The sequence below is a fragment of the Neolamprologus brichardi genome, chromosome 4, assembly GCF_056152115.1.
Source record: "Neolamprologus brichardi isolate AB-2024 chromosome 4, ASM5615211v1, whole genome shotgun sequence".
Taxonomy (NCBI): Eukaryota; Metazoa; Chordata; class Actinopteri; order Cichliformes; family Cichlidae; genus Neolamprologus; species Neolamprologus brichardi.
The window spans coordinates 14,070,001-14,089,759 of record NC_142107.1 but is presented as its reverse complement, the minus strand read 5'-3'; the positions used below and the strand labels follow the sequence as shown (position 1 = coordinate 14,089,759).

The 19,759-nt window shown below is 39.8% G+C and overlaps 1 protein-coding gene across 2 annotated transcripts in view; it reads left to right on the top strand.

The window, feature by feature from the left end:
- The window catches only part of gcgra (glucagon receptor a), a 46,297-nt gene that overhangs the window by 11,729 nt on the left and 14,809 nt on the right, over positions 1 to 19,759 (top strand). Inside the window, exon 1 of one of the 2 annotated variants that reach the window (XM_035907926.2) lies at positions 19,466 to 19,759. This exon is cut by the window's right edge and continues 4 nt beyond it. The exons of the other annotated variant lie outside the window; for it this stretch is intronic. The gene's annotated coding sequence lies outside the window, so the exon portion shown is untranslated. Of the gene's footprint in view, positions 1 to 19,465 lie in introns of those variants that run through there. 2 annotated transcript variants of the gene reach the window in all.

Genomic DNA, 19,759 nt, shown 5'->3' with positions numbered 1-19,759 from the left:
TAGCATTTACATGTGGACGGAGACATTTTTTAAAACTGCATGTGTGGACGGGATTTCTTTAAAAAAAAAAAAAAAAGGAAAATCCTTTCAAAAATACCTGTGTACGTGTGGACATAGCCTGAGTCCTGTCATTCTTAAATCTATTTTCACCTGTTTGGCAGGAGTGGAGCAGGCGGAGGTTTGCCCAGTGCCACAGCGGTAGGATCCAGGGATTTCTCCATGAATTTCATATTCCCAAGGCAGCATGCTAGGTACTTGCTCAGAAATTTAGGGGGGTTTTTTTGCTGTAAAAAGAAGTTTTCTTCCCACGCAGTGTACAGCAGATGCTAATGTTTTTGTCACTTTTTACAGAAGCAAACTCAAAGTAAGGTCAGTACTTCCACGATTTAAATGCTGCACAATCGTACTCTCTCCCGCACTCTATATATTATCCATTGTTGATCTGCACACGTCTGTTACCACGAATGTCGCACGCCCTTACATCATTGTCATAAGACACTCTCACAAACAAAATCACAGTTTAGTAACGCAGTAATGCCACGTGCTTACGGGAAAGTAACAGTAACAAATTTTCTTAAATTAAGGATTTAACATTAATTTAAATTAATTCAAATTAAGATCTCAGGTTTTATGTGTAGTTGAACATCTTTACACTGACAGAAAGGCTACAGTTTAGTGCTATAAAAATCAAATTGAATTGGTCCGGGCCACGAGTTTGACATCCCTTATTTAGTATTATTCTATTTCCTGTCATGAAATTGTTGACCTCACAAGCCCCCAGACAAAAGAACCAATTGTCTTTATTGAGCTGTCTGTGCACAATATTAAGGGAAGCTAATATGCTCGAGGAGTTGAGAATATTATCAGTTTTCTCATCTATGTCCCTACTTAGAACTGTGACTTTAATACAGAACATACGCCCCATTGCCTTGAATGGTTTTTCTTATGCTATTAGCCAACAAATTTATAACTTCTTTGGCATTAGTTATTGGGTGTGTCTGACGAACTCTAACAGGACATGCGTCTTACAGCTTACACATAAACCAAATGTCACTGTCGCAGTGCTGCTTGTCGTTAGTGCTGTAATTGGTAAACGGTTTGGAATGAGTATGTAAATTAAGGGATTTGAATTGGAGACAATGTGAGACTAATGTCTCCCAGAGGAATATTTTTGTCTATGCTACCTTACCATGAATGAAGTCTTTCTCTTTGGTTTTCAGTGGCGAAGATTGTTAGTTGGAGTTGAAAAACAACATGTCAGTGTGTCTTTGACGGGAAGTTGGACGTGGGCCTCTGTGTTTTGTGTACACAGTGAGGGAGACATTGACCTCTCTTCATATGTAGCACTCAGACATGCACAACGTGCAGCCGTCTGTTATAGGTATAAACACAAATTTCTGGTGCTAGTTTTACTGATTCATTTAAAAAAACATACGGAGCAAAATAGCTTCTGCAGTCTTCTCTGACATATGCTGCGCTGTCTTGCACTGGTGCTGTTTATGCGAACAGTAAGGCTGTGTGACAGGATCATTGCAATACTAAACAGATGTTAATGTCATAGCTGGCTTCAAACTGGCTATGGCAGTAATGTTACATCTCAAAAAAAATTTCTCTGTGGAAAAAAAATCAAATACTGCCATTTTGTCAGAAGCCAGTGATGTTGCAGGCGTAGGCACAAGATGTCCTTTGATGCCTTGATGCACTGGTTAGATCAAAACTGGGTGACGATGAAGTGATGGTTCAATTTGGAAAAGTTTATATAGGGAGGCATAAGGGCTGAAGAAATAAATTCATAAATGCAGAAGTTTTGTTTGTATCACTTTTGCTAAAGGCTGCATCGTTTATATGATTTATTGCTTACAATTTGTTAGTTTTAAACAAACAAATCATAAGGAGGTTTGGGTTAAAGAAACTCTGCTGAGGCAGAGGTCTCAACAGGGTTAGGGTCACTGGTGAATATAAACTGGCTGTAAGTGTGAATGTGACTGTGAGTGTCATGTGACAGACTGGCTACTTGTCCAGGGTATACCCCGCCTTTACCCTGTGACAGCTGGGAACCACCGGGCAACCCTAAGTTCTATAAGCAGAAGATGGATGGATAAATAGATTGATTGATATTAGTAATAGCAATACCTTTAGTAATTGGATTGTCTTCTCAGTTAAAAAAACAAAAACGAAGTCTGCTGTGTGTTTGTCCCATGACTCACTGATCCCGTTGCTCTTGTGGTCATCCTTGATATCATTTAGCTGCTTTCCCACGGTTATATTCAAATTCAACTATCTTGGACTGCAGTTTTTGTCAACAGGCCTTCTTCTGCTCTGGAGATGTGCTGCAAATTTGGTGGACACTAACCAGAACCTAGGGGCAAGTGGAGAATTTCTGCAGTTAAACAGCCCGTCATTGCTAGACACTCACATGAGAAGCAGCTGATTCGATCTCTCAGTTTTTCATTTGCTACAAATTATTTTGCAAATGAAAGTCGAGCAAAGCAGAAACTCATGAATGGTATTATTTAATTGTTTAAATATATGCGTGCACCCCATTTGCAACATATGCACAGTATGGAGTTATGCTTCTTAACAAGTGGCTTGTACAATGTGCTGTCAAGCAGAAATCTGAAGTGCTAGTGGCTGTTCCAAATAGCCACATTAATATAAAGGACAACAAAGTCATTTTCCTCAATTTCTTTTTTGTTTACATTTCACATGACTACTTACAGCATGAGGAGGCTGTTTTCTTTGTAAATGCATACTGCTGCCTGCAAGATTTTCCACCAGTGTAACTCTTTATGAATAGCTGTGTTTAAACTAAGGCGAACTATCATCTGTCTCATTACATTTATATGCTGCAGAAGTGAGCAAAGTCAGGGTATCTGTCTCCCCCCCCCCCCCCCCCCCCCCCCCCCCCAAGCTATGCGCAGCTGACCTAGTCGCTAGTTTCTTTTTTCCATGAGATGATTCATACCTCGGGTGTGCAGTTCTCTCCTGTCAAAGCTCATCTTCTTTAAAGGGTTATCATTAATTAAGCTCGCTGTCGTCTTTCAGACATGTTGTCATAAACTAAACACATCAAATATTCAGTACAGACCAACAAGCTGCTTTTATGGAGTATTATTTATACTCTCCAAAGGCCTGCACCGTACTACTGAAGGTCTTCTGGAAGCTCAAGACATCTTTGCATTACACCCATCACCAGACAACCAGCACAACAAATCTTAAATGCAAATGTTGCAGCAGGTCAAACTTCTTTACAGAAATACTACAGTTTGCACTTTGGGTAGAGAACGTTTACAACGCACAAGGATACAATATTAATATATTCATTTCTAAAGTCCTAGGGAATGTTTAAAATTATGTATTAAAATGTACACTAAAATGTGTGCATGCAAAATAAGTGGAAATGACGTCCAGAGGAACTAGGCTGACTATGGTGACTGGCTAAAATGTGGAAGGATCTCTTTGCAACTCATCAGCATCCAATTCACAGAGGCTCAAACATGAATCCCAGTCAAATCTAAATGTGGTTCAAGATGAAGGCCTTTATTGACCACGCGTTTAAATCCCATGCAAATATTTTAAATTCACATATTTAATAAATTATTTTAAGAATGATTTTATTAGATGCATTTGTGGCATTTATTCTTTTAAACCAAGCTCAAACTGATCTGACCAAACAGACCGCTTCACTTGGCAACAAGTGCACTGGAGCTCAAATGCATACCAGTTCTGAATGTACAAATAGTAGAAAAATAATATTTTATTTCAGACACACAGCTAGATGCTGCTCCAGGTCAACAGCTCTCTGCCTCGAGCGACCTCTCGCGGCTTCAGCTCCTGGATCAAACCATGAAATTCTCCCTGCTGCTGCCTTCTTGTGACAACTGGATGAACCAAGAATCTCTGCTTGGTCCTTTTCTTGTTTAGAATCATCAGGACCATCTCATCATTGATTGATTTTTGACTTCATTTTTTCCACTGTGTGCTCTTTGAGGACGAAGTTTCCACTAAAACACACCGCTTACAATGTTACATGACACATTTGCATCTGAAAAACTCAGAATTTCGTGTCCCTTTTTGCAGCGTGCTCAGTATGTTACGGCCTTTACAGTAGGGAAAATGACTTCGGCTTCATTTTCTCTGAAACTCCTTACTAGAAACTGGAGTTTCACTAACAAGCCATTTTGCTTCATGAGGTTTATCATAAAGAGCCGTTCTTTTTTTATCTTCTTATCATAGGTTACACAATAGGTTGTACCATAGCTTGAAAATAAGACAATATATGTCTCCTCGACTTCATGACGATGTCTTTTTTTGACTCCTTGACCATAACTGCTTGCGGTCTGTTTTTAGAAAAGGCCAACTGATTGCCTTATCATCCCCATTCACCACAATAGATGCTGTGCAGGCCTCTAATGCAGTATCAGGCAGTAAGTGCAGCTTATTACTGCACAAGTTAAGATGAATCATCTCACCGTTTCCTCTGCACAAAAATACAAGCAAGCCCAAGAGTGACACTTGTAATTCAAGCTCCCTCACTTGTAATCCCACTTATCTTTGTGCACCCTCTTCTGATATGGCACATTATAATCGCTGCAGGGTGTAGCCTTCCTGCAGAGGAGATGTGAAACAGATACTTTTATCTGCAGCACGTAGAGTATTTTCCATTTTCCAGTGTAATCCCGCCCCCCGTGTTTGTCATTACACATTTTTTGTAGTGTAGGATTATTTAAGGTCACTCCTGAGTCCTTTAAGATAATTGATGTAGTTGCTGAGGAAATTTAAAAACAGGCTAACTTGGAGACTACACAAAGGTCACTGGGTTGGATGAGAGTCAGTGCAGGGCACTAACAGGAATAGAAGTATGAGAAGGAAGTGTTAGTGCGTGTGTGCTCATCTCTTTTACTGCCTAATTAGTCTCTGTTTGCCGATTACGTTACACAGCTCCTACACACTTCTAACAGGCTTGTTTGTGAAGGCTGAGATAACCACGGCTGTGACGCAACCGTGCTACAGTGTACAGACATATTGAGCTCCATCCAAAGTTTATTTGGCTTCCTTTTTCCAATAAAAAGAGACAGCCAAGGATTTAAATGTGGTTAATGTTTGATTTGAACTGCAAATGCCACACAGATGTTTTTGCTTAATTGTTTTTTTCTACTTAAATCAATACTTTTTTTTTTAAATGTTCATTGAATAAATGTTTCCAAGTAGAACTGAATTATTTGATAAAAATATATTCAACTGTATAAATGAGTAATTTAAGCTTGACAAGTCCTCTGTGAGAGTAAATTAGCCAAGTTAAGTCACTTTATTTATATAAGACATTTAAAATCATCAAAGGAATGATACTTATATAATTTAAGAACAACACGTAAATAACCATTCTATAATGGTATGTGTGTATGTTTCTTATCTCCACCTAGATGGTAGTCTAAGTGCCAACATCCATAGGGTGTATAAAATATTCTATACAAATCCCACAGTCGTATATATTTGTACTTTTTACGAGCCTTCGTAAGGCCATCTTATGACTGCGTTCACCGCGGTCATTATTATAAAGGATTATAAAGAAGGATTATAAGTCTGGCAGGAGCACATATAATGAACTGCAGGAATTCAGTCTAGTTATAATAAAAGCACGACAATCTTTCTCTGGGTCACTGATAGAAAGAAAGGGTTTAACTTTAATTAAAAATCTCAATTAAAAAAACAAAATTATCTTATGCTCATCTAAATATTAATTTTAATGGAATAACAATGATAATCCATCAGATTCACATGTCTCCTAATGACAGGGCAATAATACTCACACAGTCTGCATTTTTTGCAGCGTTTCTTTCCTTGCTTTGTAAATGAAAGCTGTAGGCTTTCATTTACAAAGTACAAATAATACTAAACTGCAGTTTAAATCAGCTGCTCTGCTGCCAGTACATCTATTTGCTGCCAACTCCGCCCCCTCAATATGAACGCAATTGTAACTGAATTATGAAACCCTGGGTTAGCTAATCGAGATGGCGATCACATCGGTGTGAAGCCAGCTTCATAGGCCCCTGCTCCACCCCCTCAGCCACAGACATCATCACATTGGCTTCTGGGAACATCTGATTGATTTTTTTTTTTTATCGTTAAAATGACGTCCTCAGCAGTTCTAGCTATAGGTGGTAGAGTTTTTTTTTTCTATTTATCCCACAAATCGCAAAATTTATGATGATTAAACCTGTTTCAGGAAAAGTTTTGAAATATGAGATGATAGGCTTTAAATCCATGTTTCATAATTTTTTTTAAAATGCCAAAGGGTCAAAGTGGCTCCCTTTATTCTTAAGTTCCTGACCTACATTACATCAACAGCTACTTAGTACTTTCCTTGCAGTTCGCTGCATGCTCCCTTGCTCGCTGCGTGACACTCTCTTGTTTCCCCTGCTCCATATTTTCTCATGGGTGCAGCATATTTGTCAGTGATGAGACACAGGGCATGGTTTTTACAGTTTATAGCATACATCTCCATTGTACAGACATGTGGGGAATAATAATGCTGTAGGGGATTTTGTAGATGACAGAATGACAAATTGTCTACACTCATGGCTCAGCTGTCTGTGTGTTGTTTCTGCATATTAGGCTGTGTTCACAGAGAATTTGTTTGTGTCATTAATTCATTCATAAGCGGGGATCAGTCGCAGTTAGTGAACCGTAGATCGTCGTGGGAGAACAAGTGACATTTGATGCCTGTTTAAGATGTCGCTGAAGCTCTGGAGAGAACAAACGCTGCCTTACATGCCCGACGGTGTTCTTGCTGTTAACAAACAGTCGGAGTAGAAGACACATGAAAAAAAAAATCCAAATTAAAACGCCTCTGGGCAGGTGAATTTATTTTGGGAGCATTACGAAGCACTTGAGGCCCAGTTTGCATAACAATGGCTTTAAGCCTTTTTTTAGGCGTGTCATGTGCTTTGAGTGTGTGTTTATGTAGGAGTGTTATAAGCATGTGCATCTAAGACAGATTGGCAGCGCTTAATGCGTGTGTAACTGCGGAGATGGAGCTGTAAATAAGATGCTTCACTGTCTTTGGCCAAGTGGTTGTAGGGAATCCAGTTGTTTTAGATTAAGGATGAGCCAGATGCTAAGAGGAGGAAATGGAGGGAGATAACACAGATGAGGAATATGAGCCATGAATAGGAGGAGGTGGGCAGGAGATGTGGGAGCCAAGTGACACTGAGACAAATTAGCTCAGCTTGCTTTGGGTTTGGCAGTAGGAAACGCTGCACAAATTTTTCATTACGCCACACAACTGTCGACCTCTGCTCATAATCTGTGTGGCTCTTGCAGTCATAATTAATATATCTCCCATGAACCTCTCTGTTAACGTTTTGGACAGGTTTTGAAGTACTTACAATTACTTAGTTTTTCACAATGTGCAGTAATATTTAGACCCAAAGGTACCTCAAAATCAACGTATGCACATACACTCACACACAAACACAGTAAAATATATCTTCACACCTGTTTCCTGTTTCCTTTCTCAACATTAACAGCAAATAACACAATGACTTAAATAGCATATGAAAGCCCTTATACTTTACTGCAGTTGACTTGGAATAACAGATATTATTTATTGCATATGGAATAGCATAATACAATTAATAGTTTTTGGACAGCAGAAAATTTCTAGTATGAAATCTATTTTTGGGACTTGTATTGTGAATAATGTTAAATTTTTCATTGTATTTCATGAAAATGAATACATTCTGGCTCTCTCAAAGATCTCAGAAGATTGAACTAACAGTTCGAAACAGAGTTCTGGGAGCGAGAGGTTTTCTGGCACTGGCTGGAGGACTGAGCTGATGAAGGGAGCAGGCTGGAGAATGCTGGCTGGCTGGTAGGTCATACATGGAGAAGTGAGAAGGACAGACTGGGTACATCCAAAAAGACTAGATGGCAGGGTGATAGCTATATATATATGCTATATATATATGCTATATATATATGCTATATATATATGCTATATATATATGCTATATATATATGCTATATATATATGCTATATATATATATATATATATATAGCCTGCTACGTTATGATGGGCAGCTAGAAACAATAGGTTGAGAAGTACAAAGATCAGGTTTCTGATCATGTTAAGAGGTGTGCATAATCTGGAGGCAGACTTTAAGCTGAACAGAGGTCCTAAACAGTGCGTTTGTAGAGATATTTTTCCATATGCTGAGCGCAACTAGAGCGGGCCTGGATGCAAACATCAGTTCATCTCTCTCGGCTATTTTAACCAGTCCTCACATACAGTCGGTTTCCTTGTGTCGGAGGCAGCCCTCCGATGGCAGGCCACGTTTGCCAGTCGATCGGGTGGGAGGGAAGGCTTGGCAGGCAGGTAGGCTGGAAGAGGAGGCTGCTGTGGCAGCCACTCGCTCTCCCGCGCCTCCCGAGGTTGTCGGCTATATACTGTGCATACATGGAGACATGTATGCACAGTATATATATATATTTATATATATATATACTATATTTATATATTATAAATATAGTATATATATATATAAATATATATATATATACTGTGCATACATGTCTCCACTTGATGCATAGCTCTGTGCCAGTTGATCGACACTTAGTCAAGTTCACACACTTACATACTCCAGTTGATGCATTGGGGAGCAACCTGGGGTTACTTTGGGCACTTTGTCCAAAGCCATGCAGTCAGGGATAGAACCACCAACCTGCTGATTAGTAGATAGCTGGTCTACTGTCTGAGCTATAGCCACCCCAAGATAACTTTATGGAGACTTCAGGCAGTGTTGAAGAATACAGGTGGTCATACCAAATATTGACTTTCAAGGCTCATTACAAATTGCAGAAAGTTTGTTTTTGCCTTGTATACTGTATTTCCATTTAATTCTGTGTGTTTTAATATGTCTATTTCCTGTTTTACTTGGAAAATATAAAGAAATAAGAGGATTTATGGGGACTTTTGCACAGTATTGAATTTGTTCAACATTGTTATAGTACTTTTCACATGCCTCAAGTCTAAGTAGACTCTGAGCACATGGTATGAACTCTTCCCCAGCAGCTTCTCCCTCATTAATTGATGTTATTTTTTCTTAATTTGGGTTGAACTGCCTTTGCCTGTCTAAATAAGGCTTGGGAGTCTCAGTATAGCTTTTTATGGGGTCTACTGTCCTGGGCTGCATATGGCAGAATGATAATTTCCAGGCTGATGGCAGAGTGACAGAGCAGCGTAGGGGATCTCTGAGGATTACTGCACATAAACACTGCCTGCATTCATCCATAAGAGCTCGATGTAGACCAGATCCTTGAATGTATAATCCAAGGGGCCCACAGTTTAATGGTCACCCAGGTGATTTCATAATTCAGTGGTTCTATTTGGTGTTATCACATAAGCATTAAGCATCGCATAGGAAATTGACGTTTGCATGTGGGGCATATGTCCGTGAGACACCATAGGATGATGTCAAACACTCATTGCGTAAATCTTACATTGCATGTTCTCTGTTTCTCCCGCCTCTCTTCATCTCTCTGTCCGTTGTCCCCATTGTGTGTTTTTTTCCCCCCGGAGTCTCAATTCCTTGTTTGTCCTTGAGTGTTTTTTTCCACGCTTCAGCTTCTGGGGATAAAAATTGAGCCTACAGGCTCTGCAGTTTCTCTAAAGGCCCACGGTTCATGACACCCATGTTAAAATGTCCAAAAGTCAAGTTTGTGACTTGGTACAAAAATAGCTTTGGCCCTATTTTTTGATATTTGTCCCTTGATAACATGGCTTGCTGCAACTATGAGGACTGTTGAAGAAGTTTGTATATGTTTTTGTTTTGCAGATTTCGTGCAGATTGGTAGCCAAGCTTCCTGAAAAATTAGTACTCGATTTTTCCCAAATATGGTAACTTTTCCAAAAAACGAACATAGTTGCTGCCAAAACGCTACAAAATCCAAAACCAGTGAGTGATGCTATGATGGCTATCAACATCTTTTATATGCAGTCTATTTGGGTTTTCTTACAATCTCATTAGCTTACCAAACAGTACAATCTACCATGAGCAGTCTTTGAAGTTCTCACATATAAACCCTCCTTCCATCCGTAGTTTAGTCTTGTCCAGTAGCTATTTATTTATTTTGGTTTTGCTTCATGAGTATGTGTGTTGCTATACTTGCTTCTTGTGTGTTTTGGACTCATTGAACTTAAATGGGTGGGCTTATCATGGGGTTTTGGCTCAGATAACACTGTTAGTTTGTTAAGCTTCTCCTGTCCCTGAACTTCAGCCTTTATCATCCATAGTCCACAAACTAAAACATACAGAAACAATGTTTTGGATAGTGAAGATGTGTGTAGTAATGGATAATCGGAGACTAATGAGCTCGATGAGAGGCTTCGCTGTTTGTGAAGGGCTTTGCTGAGGTTTGACTGCGACTCCTAGACTCAGCGTATGAGAGTGGGTGACATTAACAACAACATGTTGTGTAGGGCAGGTGGGCTTTTACACAAGTACTTTAGGTGTTCATTTGACTTAGGATAAAGTTATTTAAGATGAGTGAGACACAGACAAATCCTTGTTTTGGTACTAATCCCGACTTTTACAGTAGAAGAGGAAAAAAAGCAGTGTCACTCAATCACACATTGAGTATATCAAAACCACATCCCTGTCACATAAAAGGCTGTGGACACCACAACATTCTCAGTGTTCAGTCTTGGCACAGATAATGCACTTGGTAAAGGTTACAGAAAGGCTTGTTTTCTATTCACAGACAGCTGAAGTGACGTGGCTGGCTTGCCATGCTAACTTGCAAGTGTTGATAGGTGGAACTGCTGTGTTCGCGTTACTCTGTTCTCGATTGTTTACTCCAAATCTCAGCCAACTGCTGTGCATGTCATCACAGGGAGATTTATTAATCTTATAAGGCATTTATTTTATTCTTGGGGGAATTGCATTACCAGTTTGTTTGTTTTTTTGCTATGTGAGCTGTTTTTTGCAGAAATATGCATCTGCAGCTTACTGAGCTGCACTGAGCTACAATACTGTAAACTTTCTTGATATCATTTATAGAATTTCTCTCAGCTTCAACCTGAGTGAACACCCGTGTGAACATGCAAAAAACTTAGATATCAGATTAAGTCAGCAAACATTCCGACTCAAATGCAAAACAACAGAGCAGATGAAAGGCTCACTATGTAATCTGTGACAAACAATGGGGCTGCTGGTGTAAAGTGGGCTTGCAGATTGAAGACTTGTGAGATGAGCTGCTGACAGACAGAACTATAGCAGCGGGCTGGCGGGTATATGGCGGAAATCCGGGTCACACAAAAAGAAGGTTTAAAGTAAAGGAAGCCAGAGAAGAGCCTGGACTTTTTGTAGTGCTACAGCTGACAGAAAACTCTGAAATAGAGTGTAAGAGCCAAGCTGATTTTGAATCATCTGCTTGTCCTGAGAGCTGTAAATTCACAAAACTGATTGAGATATAACTGCACTAAATTTATGGCCTGAAACTCTCATGGCTATTTTAAGAGAAGAAAGGATCACAGAAGTTCTTACCTGCTCCACAGGCATGGGGAACCACGACAGTAACAAGTATCTAACTGCCAAATAAATATAGTGGCAGAAAATGACAGCATTTTTCTGTAATCTCATAAAGTACAAGTATAAAGTTGCAGAAAGTAGAAACACTTAAGTAGACATTCCTGTAACTTGAACCTCAACCCGCAAGTTGGATGTGCTTGAACTAATCACCTCAGCGTTTTTGTCGACTGATATTTGCATGCAGACAGACACAATATCACCGGCAGCATTCAGGAAAATTCGAGTTTACCGCTTTTCCGATCCTGGCTCTAATTATTTGACGTCTATAATGCAAAAAAATAAAAAGCATGTATTTAAAATGAACGTTGAATCTGCACTTGGAGTTGGTGGGTTACCACAAAAACAGTGAGTTCAATGCAGAGCCGCAAGTACAAATGATGCTGATATTTCCCCAAATCTTTTTTCCTGCATTTCTGTGCCAGCTAGGTCACCGAATATCAGCAAGTACACGGGCAGAGACAAATAAGCTAAGTGCTGTCCGAGACTGAAGCGCACGCAGCGTTATTCCTGCCAAGCTGAAACCACAGATAGCATCAACACAGTCCCGCTCCTGCTTTCTGCTCTAAGTGGCAACACTGTTGGGCTGTCATTATGCTGTCGTCTTAAAATTAGGTTTCTAATCTCAGGAAACGAATCATTGTTCATTTTGTGGTAAGAAGCTGTAGCGCAGTTGGAGTCGCCAACATAATCCTTTGCTTTGTGTAATGGAAATCTTGACAATGTTGTGATGAACAGCACAGGCCTGTCTGGTTATGCCACAAAAGAAGTCCTCCCAGGAGGAAATCGAGTTGTGCCAAAGCTGGACAATCACCTAATTCGACTGTTTCGAGTGAAATAAGTGAAATCGAACTGATAGGGATGAACTACTAAACTTGAAATTAATTACATAATTCAGGTGATTTAGCAGTAGTTAGCAGCAAGAATCAGAGGAAGATTGATGGTAGCTACAGAGTTAGACTGATTTGTTAAAGGCGTTATTGTCCATATATCAAAATCATTCATATTAGGATTTAGGACGCATGAAGGTTTGCAGCTCCGTGTAATTGTTTACACAAAAATTGTACTGCAATAAGCTTTTTATTGTTACTGACACAATTTATAAAGGTGCAATCAGTTGCCAGAGTACACAAGGGAAAGCAAGAGAAAAATGAAACACCATCTCTATTGCCTTTAGAATGCTAATTTAACAACACAAATCCTGTCCTCTGGCAAACAGAGACATCACTATTCATGTAAATGAACAACCGCACTACTTACTGTTTCTTAGCCAGCTTGCTCTTTCCCATTTTAAGTAAGACGATATCTTTCCCTTACATTTAACAATTTAAAGGATTATGAACTGGATAATAAACAAAATACATTTTTGCAGCGTTGTGGTGAACAATATGCACCAAAGTTAAACTTAGTTTGGGAATTAAACTCATCCTGTGCTCAAACAAACACAGCAGAAACAATGTAGGATGGCGATGGCTAATCAAAGGCTCCCTGCAGGGCTGTTGTTGCTTCATAGCGGGCACAGTTCGTAGGTCCATTGCACCTCATAAAAGTGTGTACGACACAGCACCCAGGCAGCGCAAAACGCTTCCCACACACATGCTCCTGTAGAGCACGGCGAAACATCAAACATTCACACACACAAAACACAGGTACGAATCAGATGTTATACAATCATTTTTCATTGTTTCCCACCCACATTCAGCCGATGTGGCCTCTAAACAGGAAGCGTTTACCAAAACACGTAAATATCCAACGCGCTGAAGAGGCTTCGAGCATCCAGCTGCTAGGTCCCTGTAGATGCATCCAGATGGGCCACTGCCTCATTATAACAGGGTCCCTGACAAACATGTGTAACAGTTCAGAGGTTGACCTCTTTACAGAGCTGTAGAAATAAGAGGCTCAAAAAATATGTGTTTGAGACTTCACGCTACATCCTCATCTTTACACATGTGCACGGTATTACTGTAAACATCTGGAGATCTGGATAAATCAAATACCTGAAGGAAGTGAGCTTTTTCTTTCTGTCTTTGTATTTTTTTAATCTCCAGGACAAAGTGAGAGGTCTACTGATGCTTCAACAAAAGTTGCATAGAGTTACTGCTGGCACATTTGACTTGCATATTTAAGTGCACTGCAGTGTTCTGCTGACATTTTGACACATAATAAAAAGGCACACATGGGAAAGCAGAGTTAGCCAGCGGTGGGATGTTTTATGACCCATTTAATGACCCATTTCATGAAAACACAGTAATTATATTCACTGAGGCAATGTGATTTTTGTTAAAGAAAAGTGATGAATGATAACATGACACGTTTTCCAATCACAATTCAGGAAGACAAACAGCAGCAGACAGTGGACAGGTGCAGCGCGCAGTGCCATCGGCAAATCTAACAGGTCAGATAGACTGAATTAGGCTATGATGATGCGGGTTATTTGATTTGTGAGACCACAGAACTTGTGATGCTTAAACAACTGGATTTAGTTGACCATATAGTGACGTTCACATTCATGCGGCGCACAGAGAATAAACTGAGGTCGACACTGGGATACGAAATTCCAATTTTGTTTTAATGTCTTTCAGTCAAAGTAACATCCAAAACAAATGGTTTTCATTCATTTTGTTTAGTGGTGGTGCTTTTGTTGTTGCTGGAGCACAGCTGCAGTGCAGTTGGAAGATGTTTCTTTTTGGTTTTTTTGGGATTTTTTTAGTTAAATTTATAGCGTCAATAGCAAAGTCATTTGGCAGGAGCTCCAGAGAATCAAAGACCAGCAGCTTTCCTTTTTCCAGTCTTCACATAAAATCACAGATTCTCATCAGTCACACTTCGACGAGCCCATTTAAATTAGCAGATGCAAACTGAGTGAAGGGCTACACCAGGACAGATTTGAAAGCAGTGACAAGCTAAGCAAAAGATTACCCCCATGCATCCTTTGCCTCGTGCTGTTTGCCAGAGATTTACTAACGGGAGACATTGCAGCATTTTGCACATTGTCAAGAGACTAAGAGAGGTCGTCCTCATCTTGCTTCACTTAGAATGACAGCAAAATTAAGGACTCCATAACACTGCTGACTACTCACATGAATGCGTCCGTTACTGATCAAGGACTCTACAGCGGCTGTTTGCTGTGTGTTTAGGCCACACATTAACAAAAAGAGACTCATGGCCTGAAAAAAATGGTTTTTAATCAGTTGCAGAGGAACAGCTACCGCTTCATTTTATAAATGGCTGAAAGACCTTCAGCTAAAGGGCTCTACTCCAGCCAAAGAGTAAGACTCAGACTACATCCAGCTGGTGACGATCATAGCAGGTGTTGATGTGCACTGTGGGCTTGTCTGGTCATAGAAACTAAGACTGGAAAATATGTTGATTAATGCTGTCATACTGCCAAATGTTCACTTTATTTATGTCTGTATCTGTCAGAATGTAGTTCAGAAACTGAATTGAGGGGAGATCGATGATATTCTTGAGATCATTCTGAGTTTTTATTATGATTTATTTAGGTGGTTTTGGTACATGTGTAGCATTAATTTTAATGCTTATTAAAATTTGTTTAAATGTGTTGTAATAAAAATCAATAATTTAATAATATCAAGTTTGTTTTCCAAAAGAAAACTCTTTATTCAGAAACATTGTACATTAATTCTTTTCTGATCTGTTACATAACAACCTTAAGAATGTTTGTATGTTTTTGACCTTGAAGGGGAGTTCAGAGGTCAAATGTGACATAGTTTTAATTTCTGTATGGTGACAATAAATATCACAATTTTAAGAATAATAGTTCTTAAGGATTTTTTGTCAATTTTTGACCAATAAATTATTAAATTGAAATGAAAGACGAGGCAAATTTTAATGGATTGCTAACATGACCTTACACCTAAAACGTTTTATCAGAATTCATTTTAAACTGTTTGAATGAAATAAATGACATGGTTTACATTACATTAATATGGGTGAATGGCAACAGTTTTGCACTGAAATTTGTCCAGTATGTTCACCTTGGATGGAAGTTATCCACATTACAAAAGTAATCTGAACTCTGATTTTCAAGGTATGCAATATCTATAAATTAACTTTAGACCCACTATCAATACACAATCATAACACCGACAAATCTAAAAGGCCAAACAGCTTTTTAAACGGAGATTATATTCTAGCATCAAGCAAAAGAGTAAAACACACACACACACACACACACACACAGAAATTTAGTAAAATTAAGCACTAGTTGTACCAATACAACTAGTCTAAGTGTGTGTTAACGAGTCTTATTCAATGACCTGGTCCTTGACTGGCCCCATTTTTTTCCAGCCTTTTGCTTTTTTTCACTCGACCTTTCCTTTTAACCACCCATTTAAGGGTGAGAGACAGAGCAGCTGCATGCTCTTGTGGCATCTGTGTTGCAGCTTTGGGTGCACCGTGGACACTGTGGTATTAGCACACACTTTAAAATCTTAGTTTTACTATAACATTGCTGTTGAAGGTTACTGTTCACTACAGGCCAGAACAACAATGAGGCTACCTGGAAGTATTCTGATGCTTCTCAACTGTAATGCATATTCTCTGTAAGCCTCTTTGCAACCCATCTCCACATCAGCTCATACTTTGTAGTGTCTCTGGTTTAATCAAGGTCATGTTTGTTGTTACAGACGCTCTGTGCTCGACTTTGAGGTCTAGTTGCGGCTCTCATGCATGTACATGAAAGAGACCTCTCAAAACAGAGCCATACCCCCTCCATAAACAACTGCAGATGGAAATAACAAAGTTCTTCTGTGGCAAATCTGGCTGATTTATGTACTGTGCCAAACAGTCAATGTGGAAATACCTGTTAGTTTATGTCTGTCCTGATCTCTGGTAATCGAAAAAAGGTTTTGAGACACAGCTGCTATTCAGATGCCAGCTCAGAACAAAACTGTGAGCTTACCTTTACAACAATATGGTGTTAGAATTAAGCACTTTGTATACCTGCAATGAATCCCATGGCCACTTTGTGCCACTGAACATAATCCATACTGCAAGTAAGCTACTTTTCCTTCACAAAATAACTGAGAAAAACTGTCCACCATTCGGGGTTTACCAATTTGATGATGTTGCACCTGCAGCTCAGTGCAGCAGCTTTAGCAAGGGAGGTGCTGAACATGGTCTATTTGGATTCAATGTTCCCAGTTTCCTTGAATGCTCACGAAGCTCTGCGATGGGAGTGGTGGGAGTCTAAGACCTTGTGAATCTCGCTGACCAAGGCGTCTGCCAGCCTTTTATATGGCACCCTCACTATACATTTAGGTGCCCCAGGTCTGCCCAGCATCCTCCCCCACCACCTGATCCAACCCACCACGAGGTGATGATCAGTTGACAGTTTGTTATGGACAAACACCATGTCCATTAACAGAACACTGCTCGGGTTTGAGGTGAGTTGCTTGATGAGGTGAGCCCAACTATATCTTGTTGGTACCTCTAAACCTCACACACTAGCTCAGGCTCCTTCCTCTCCAAAGAAGCGATGTTCCGTGTCCCAATCACTAGTTTTGGTTCCCAGGGATCAGTAGGCCGGGGTCTCCATCCCTGGAGACCCCTGCACTACGTCCCTCCTGCCGGTGGTGGCATTTTAGCATCTTTTTTAAATCAATAAGAATCTAGTCGGTTTTATTTTACATGTTCCTATTGTTAAAGTAGAGGATGAACAGGAAGCTGTCTGTCAAGATAAACGTTCTGCTGAGTCAAGCTTAAATTAAATGTAACTGTCACTGTATTTAAAGTCTTCATGATTTGTATATATTCAAAGTTTTTCTGCAAACTAAGAAACAAACCTTCCAGAAATACTTTGAAAAGTTTCGACAATAGCTATTAACAATTGTGCTAGCTCAATGTGCAATTAGACAAAAACATTGTGTTGTTTTTCGAAAGAATTCCTGGGAAGCATCGGAAATATGTGGCTGAAGAGAAAGCAAGAGAAAGGTCAGAAAAACAACTGAAATGCATAACCACTGTTGTGCAATCAGTGGGATGTGTATGGTTGCAGAACATCAGAGGGGGGAAATAATCATGTTGTTGAATTTGATGTTTTACACAGGAACAGATTAGCGTGCTGTCATGCTGAAGATCAGGTAAATCAAGCAGAGCACGATGCGTAGATTTAGGCAGTATCTCGATTGCTCCAAACAAGTAAAAGAGCGTGTTGCAGCACGATGCTTTTTTTCCTGAACACCCTGCTATCAGATAACAGGGTTCTCATGCCTGAACACTAAGCATGTAACGTCTTCTGTATGCGCTTTAGCCTTTTAGCTAAATTTGTTAAATTATGGGAAGCAGGGAGAACATATCACACATTTACTCTAATAATCATGTATTTAATTGTTTTTGCTGTTTGACAGTTTAAAACAAAGATATTTCTCTATCATATATTTTTTAAATTGCACCCAGACCTCATCTGTGGCGAGGAAAGCTGTCGGATTTGGATGATGTCAGACAGTTAGTGTTTGCTCTCACTAGTGCTTGTGCGTTTGGAAAGCTGAATGATATACTGCTGCTCAGGGGCATTTTCTGAGCTGGACAGCTATTGTGTTTTTCAGAGAGTTTTGTTTTTAATCCTTGCCGATCCCCTCTGCCCCACATTCATGCATGCATACTCTTTTGTAATTTTATTTGTCAGACAATGTAATCAAATGAAAGGTAAGCACTCTCCAACAAACAACAGTAATTGTTAGTGGCCATTGTATTAAGCCATCCAATGTGCACTTGAGCACAAAGCGTTTTTTTTTTAGGTTGTTTGGGACATTCAGGTGATTTGCGTCATTCACTTATGTTTTTCAATGTATTTCTTCCACTCGCAAACATAAATAAGTGACCAAGGATGATTCAAACATGATGCCATCTATCCTGTGTGTGTAAAGGGGCAATAACCTCTTAGGTTACACTGGCATCTGTTTAGCATTTGGTTAATCAACACAAAGTTGTCTAAGAGGAAATTAAACATAAATATTTATCTAAAAGAAAAAAAAGTGCTGCATAATTTTCAGACACTGAGGTGAAACATTCTTGCTTGCTAACTTGTTTCTGGATGAAGCTAAAGAGAGCAGACCCAAGCATCTCAAGAGAGCCATCTGGCTTGGAAGGCTCGACTCTCAGCCGTTGTTTCACCTCTTACATCAAATGTGCAGCAAAAGTGTTAAAAGCTCCAGATTATTTCCTGGAACAGGGAACCACTGGGTCTAACAACACATGTTTCAGAGGACCTTGATTGGTCTGAAGCCACAATGGACTGAAAACGCTAAGTGGAAGCAGCAGTACTGTAGATCTGGCAGGCTATCATAACAGCACAATATAGAAGCCTAATTAGCCTCACACCTTGAAGCCCATTAGTTCCAATTGAGCTCCCATCGAATGGCCAACGCGATTCCCCTCATCCTGCATTAAAGGCATCCGAGCAGACACATTGTACTTGACAAATGTGCACAAATAAAGCAAGGGAGTTCTGTGAACTTATGTCCTCAGGTTGTGTCTTAAAAATCCTCCAGTGCTCTAATTTAGCGTTGCTTTTTGAGTGTAACAGGCAGTGAATGTTCATTATTGAGAGAGTCTTGTTTTGTCTTCAGCTGTGGGGCATTCGGTGTTATTATATCTAAAAATAAATACTAAATACTAAGGAAAACTGTGCAGCTGGACTCCCGAAACAGAAGCAATGAGTTTGTTATAGAAGTCATCTAAAGGATAATTAGGAAAGGCAGTTTTTATTTTCTTATAGTCATGAAGTGATGATGAAATAGCATATTTTGGTGTCCATGCATACTCCAAGTATTCGAGGCAGATTTCAAATTCACCTCACAACTTCACACATGTGTAATGGCTGGAATGTTTAGTGTCGCCACATAGAAAAGGGGTCAGTAGCCAGGTTTAGGAATCTTTTTTCCTGTAGTAAGCCCTCTTGCTTTGACGCACCCTCACTCCCACTCCTGCAGTTTGGTTAATCATTGCTCCCAGTCGCTGCTAAGCTGCAGAGTGGCGCGGGCTGGCGAAAGAGTCAGAGAGTAAGTGAGAGATAGGTTGTGAAAGAGGGAAACCCTTGGAAAACTGTCACACGTGGCGTAACATGTTAGCCACAAGGAAGACCAGGGTCTGAACCTCTCCGGTGCAGCGGGACACGTGCTGAAATGTCACACGCTCATTATCTCTG